The sequence below is a fragment of the Phalaenopsis equestris genome, unplaced genomic scaffold (assembly GCF_001263595.1).
Source record: "Phalaenopsis equestris unplaced genomic scaffold, ASM126359v1 Scaffold000002, whole genome shotgun sequence".
NCBI classification, from domain to species: Eukaryota; Viridiplantae; Streptophyta; class Magnoliopsida; order Asparagales; family Orchidaceae; genus Phalaenopsis; species Phalaenopsis equestris.
This window is the reverse complement of record NW_018164444.1, coordinates 11334213-11340602: the sequence shown is the minus strand read 5'-3', so window position 1 is coordinate 11340602 and position 6390 is coordinate 11334213.

Below are 6390 nucleotides of genomic sequence, written 5' to 3'. Positions count from 1 at the left end.
TGGCACTTACAAACCTGGAATATTTTGAAGCACCAAACATTAATATTTACAAATCAAGCACATTCTTTAAACAAATTTTCAAATTAGTGCTCAAATGTAAAAATTTATGATAAAATTTTAACTCATATATATATCTTTTTAATCAAATTTTCAATTGCTTAATCAGGACATGCATAAATTCATCGATTTAGTAGTTCAAAAAAAAAAAAAAAACATTTCGGTATTTGATATGCAATTATTAATGTATTGGATGTTTTTTTTATGTAATATATTATTTCTAATTTGATTAATGATATTTCAATTATTTATATTTGATTTTTTATTTAGAATAATAATGAATCTAAAAATATTGAAGTTAGTTTTTAGACTCTGTTTGAGGCAGCTTGTGTCAGTGGGTTGATCGCGGGGGTCGACCCACAACCTGCGTTTAGTGTAAAAAACCTGAATGCAGTATGTAGCGTTTTCAAAAACGCGCAAACCAAACGATTATGCGGTGTTTTCAAAAACGTCACCGCACTTATAAGCTCACCCAAACGGACTCTTAATTAGTTACAGTTGGAAATAAAAAAATTTATCCCGGGCAGCTTGTGTGCGTGGGTTGACCGCGGGGGTCGACCTGCGGTCTGCATTTAGTGTAAAAAACTTGAACGCGACAGACAGTATTTTGAAAAACGCGCAAATCAAACGGTTAGGCGGTGTTTTCAAAAAGGCAGCCGCACTTATAAGCTGCCCCAAACGGGCTCCTAATTAGTTACAGTTGGAAATAAAAAAATTTATCCCATGAATCTAAAAATTCTAATTCGACACAAATTCATTATCAGGTATAGTAAGCATTCAGGGTTTTTTTTTTTTTTTTTTTTTTTTTTTTTTTTTTTTTTTTTTTTGAATTTACATTTTGTGTGAAGAATGTGTAAAGTTGTTTATTTTTTTTTAATAGGAGCATTCACACATTTAACACATCAATCTAATGTATTTATGTATTTAACATTAAATTTTCGTATTTACATTCAAAACGCTAAATGTTTTTATATTAATAAAAAATATCCTTGTCATTAACTTCTTAAAAATAAAATGTGTATTTTCTAGTATAAATTCATGACATCAAACTATCATAGAAATAAATATCAAATTTTAGATGTTTAGCTATATAAATTCATAAGATTTGTGGTATGTAACTTTTCTACCCCTTAAAACTAAGCTTCTCTAATATGCTTCATGCGTGCAAGTTTTCTAATTCTTAGGCAACACTATATGCCTTAGTTAGGATGTGCATTGTATGGTTAAAACTAGAAAACCTCACCGAACATAATCGTTTTAATTCACAACTGATAATGGAGGAAATACGAGTAAATGTAATGATTATGGAAAGAAATATCAAAATGATCCAAAACTTAGTGGTATGACAAATGTACGCCCATTTTCTTTTTGCCAGAAAAATCCTCATAATTTTCAATCAACTCTAGGCTCAATTAGTATTGCAACCAATTGTTAAAATAGATGAGATTAGTGGGGGTCTTAAGGTATAAATATTTGATCAAGATAATGTTTGAAAAGCTTTAGTAGTTATGTTAATCGTAGATGAATTACTCTTTAAATATGTTGAAGGATATGAGTTCAAATACTTTTATGTCAATTGGATATTCACCCGTGATTGCTTTCAGTTCTACTCAGATAAGAGGGCAACTGTGAATAAAATTTTAAGAAATCATGTAAAAGGGTATGTTTAATAGTCGTCACTATTGACCTCATGTTAAGAGGTCTCTCCCTAGAAGAGAACCTAGATGAACCCACAGCTTGACCTCATGTTTAAGAGGTCTCTCCCTAGAAGAGAACCTAGATGAACCCACAGCGGCCTCCCCTAGTGTCGATCTGCCCTAACCATCTCGGCCTCCCTCCAATCTCGCTTAAAACCATCACCTTCGCGAGCCACACCTCATGGTCAGGTCACGAGAGAGTAGACTAGGAAGGCGACGACGGGATTCCGACGACCTCACCCTCCTTATTTTGACACATGTAGGTAGATGCAGGTTAAAACTTGCTCTAAATCCATTATTATATGTGATAATATTGATTTATAGATATAAACAAGTGTGGACCTTTTGTGATTTGTGAGCATAAAAGTATGGATCTTTTATGATGTGCAAGCACAAAAACAAATGTGTATCTTTTGTGATTTGCAAGCACAAAAAGTATGGAACTTCTGCGATGTGCAAGAATGTAAACTAGTGTAGATCTTTTGTGATTGGCAAGCATATCTTTTAGATTTTAAAGCATTTGGAAAACGTGCTAATGATTTGTTGTGATCTCTTTATTGTTCGGAAGCCATGGAGATGAGCTTTTTGCTTGAATACAAATTTTTCTTGTAGTGGCAGTTGAAAATGCATGAGAGTTTATAGTATTCATTGTTATGCTCCCTTTCATGTTAGAATTCACTTGCAAAGTTAAAAGGGAAGCATTACATACATAACACTTGATACCTATATATTGACATATATACACCTAAGCTTTGATCTTTTTACAAACATACCACCTTATGCATGTAAAGGCATATTTCAGTTTTAAGTTAAAATGGTAGTTTGTGATAAGAAAGATTTGCATGGTATAAATGTAAATAGCAAATTTTAGGTGTTTGATATGTGAATGCATAAAAATTGAGTGGCATGACAAGCATAATTAATATCCATATGCTTTCAAATTCCGACGAAACTAGTTCAACTAACTTGGGATCTAAATATGCTGAAACCTATTTTTGATGTAAGTTGTCTTTTTTTAAGACAATTTAGTTTTCTCCTCTTGCTATGCATTGTACATAATAAGGGATCTCATTCTAAGGCTGTCGACGTCGTTTGGATTCATTATAACTCAAATATCTAATTGAACAATAATGTATGTTTTTGAAATGAATGGATCCAATCAAACCAAGCATATATTGTAAGAAAAATTAGTGCTTATATGTTACTTCAAACCACACCCCATATAAAAATCATTTGCTTAACTTATGATATGCAACACTCTCCAATTGTCATGAATCTAAGAAAATGGGAGAAAGAAGGCTCATGCATGATAGAGCTTCACTGAACAAGCTTATATTTGAAAGTTTGAAGCTACAAAGTTGGACTAATTTGGTTAGATTAGATACAATTAATCTTTGATCCGTAGTTTGATTTGATTAAAACATGCCTCAATTTACTCCCTCTATAATCCTTTTATGCATCATTTAATTTTCATGTGTTACTTGGGGTAGTTAATGTCATCTAGATTTTGATGTGCATGCATCATAATTCTTATACAAATCTTATGTCATTCCTTGCGAGGTAAATTCGGGTATGCCTCGGCTCCAATGACCTCCTGCAAAGTTATGTAAAGAGGAGCCCAATGAATGAAATGGCTAATCTGGACAATCCGTCGCAAATGTTTAACTCTTCTTAATTATATTCCAATAAACTCAAATATTATTTTGATTAGAAACTTATGTTGGTAATAGCATGCAAAATATTTCATGAAGTGCACCTTAAACATTGGTTAACAAATGATACTTATGTGAGAATGAAATGGTTAATCTGGACAATCCGCCGCAAATGTTTTAACTCTTCTTAATTATATTCCGGTAAACTCAAATATTATTTTGATTAGAAAGTTATGTTGGTAATAGCATGCAAAATATTTCATGAAGTGCACCTTAAACATTGGTTAACAAATGATACTTATGTGAGAATTTACTTGTTATTTGTTCCATTTATCAATATACTTATGTGAGAATTTCCAACGGCATTGCCTGCAAAAATCTAAAAGTTTCATGTTTCGATTTGTGAAAATAAATACCTTCGATGCTTTTGTTTTATAAAAATTCGATAGTTTAATGTTTTTTATTTGTGAAAACATTTAGCTTCGATGTTTCCTTTTAAAAAAATTAAGTTCATGTTTTGATTTGCGAAAATACATAGCTTCGATGCTTTCATCTTGAAAAAAATATGTTGGTTTTATAGTTTGGGTTTGTGAAAATTTGAATTTAAATGGTTTCATTTCTGAAAATGTTGAGAAAATTAGGGCGAAAAAAAACAACAATCGACACAAATCCAGAAGAACACAGAGATTTAACGAGGTTCGGCAAAGATGCCTACGTCCTCGGGAGCAGAGCGGCGAGTTCCTTTCAATATTCAGAAAAGAGGTTACAGAATAGAGGGATACCTCCTGGGGTTACTAGCAGACCTATTTATAACCCCGGGAGTAAACCCTAGGCACAATATGTAATTACAACATTACCCCTGTACCATACCGCAGGACTTTGCCCCCGCACCCCAACCCACGTAACTTCCCAATTTGGATAGATTCTTCACTCCGCTCCAGCGCCTTGTGAGGTACATCGATTATGTTTTGGGCACTGAAGAATTATGAAAGGACCATCATCCCCCTTCTAATTCACATGGGGGAAATTGAAGATATAACTACAGCTGCAAGATGTAACATCCACCCCGCAAAGGTATTGCCCTCTTCACTTGTTTCTTATTCTCTAAAATCCTATAAACAGTCTTAATCTTGGTTCAAGACTAACAAAGAAAACGAGATTTACTTGCATATTACTCAATTTCTATGTATTTACAAATCTAATATCTATACTTGAAAATTTACATGCATGCCACCATTTCTATGCATGAAAAGGTGTACTTTAAGAAGTTAAAGTGATGGTTTTTTGATGTGTAAAATATTTTGGTCATATACATGTATAAAGTAAAATTTATATTTTAGATATGCGAATGTATATGAATTATGTGATATGCATATGCATGTTCGTAACATTGTTTTTCTTCTCATTGGATGAATAATGTGGATTTATGGTCAAAACATGGATTTTTTTATACATATATTTGCTTAATAATTTATACTCATCAAACATTTTATATGATTATGCACCCCATTATATAATATGGATAACACTACACAAAATTCTCATACAATTTTTTTTGTGCGCCTTTGCAAGGTAAATCTGGTCGTGGTCGAGGCATTGGATGATCGCAAAAGCTACTATGAGGCTGACGAAAGGGAATGCATCAAACTTTGCATCAGTAAGATCTATCCAAAACCACTCAATAAGATAAAATATAATATAGTAAATAAACCTTCATATTAAAAATAGTAATAATAATAATAATAATAATAATAATAATAATAATAATAAATAAAAAATAACATAATAATAATAATTCACCCATTGGATTTATGAGAATTTCTTGAATGAGCTAACCCATGGTTGCTAATAAGAGTTCTCCGGTCTAAAGAACTTTAACAGCTTCTTCAGACTAAGTAAATTCAAAACTAACAATTATGTCGGGATGCAGAACCATAAGATCTTGACCGGTGTAGCTTAACATAAAATAAAATCTCCCCTTTTAATCACTTTAATAATAATAATTACCAATTTAAAGAACACTCCATAGGATTACAACAAACAGACAACAAAAACCTAAGATAGGGAACCTGAGGCATGGTCTTTTCTTCTCGTTTTTTTTCATGGACTTAGGTGAGGATGTGATCGAGCATGTGTCAACCTTCAAAATGATCGAGAGAATACAAAACAAAAAGTGAAGAATGAACATCAATTAAACTTTCTATAGACTTAATCAACATAAACCCTTAGGATTCCAAGGTTGTTTGTCTAGCACACTGTAAATATTCATGTTATCTTTTAGGCTTTCGCATGATTGTATGCCATGTGATATAAGTCATAATTATTTTTAGGATCTCGAGTTTAGTCATTCGGTACGACGTACATCCTCCCATCTTCTTAGGCTATTTGTATGATTGTCTGTCGTGCAAATGTAAACCCTAAATTTTAAATAAATTGCAAGAGTAAAACATTAAATAAAATTGCTTTCAAAATGTAAAGTCAAACCATAAGATAGTTTGGAAAGTCACTGAGGTATTCTCAGTATCGATGACATTGACAGCGACTTTATATATGCTTAAAAATACAAGAATTTGACACCACTACTAGAAGATTTAAATCCCCAGCAACGACGCCAAAAACTTCATGCAACTTTTAATAGGCAAAAAATTATGAACCTAGATTTATATATTTATAATGATTTTGTAAAGTCACAATTTCAAACGCAAGTATACGTATCGCTCAAGTAATACAGGACTCTAGTGGAGTCCTGTTTATCGATCCCACAGGGAAGCGAGGTAAGAGGTCCTTAGTCAAATTCTAGTCTACTACAATTAGTCCTTAGTTTGGAATGTCGATTAAAATGATGTTTTATCTAGCAACTACTCCTAAATGCAAGTGTTAAATGTAAAGATAGTAACTATAACTAAATGCAAATATTAATTCTAAAGATAACCCCTTTTGGATGAATTGGTTTGGAGAATTTTGAGATATTAAAACTACTATTC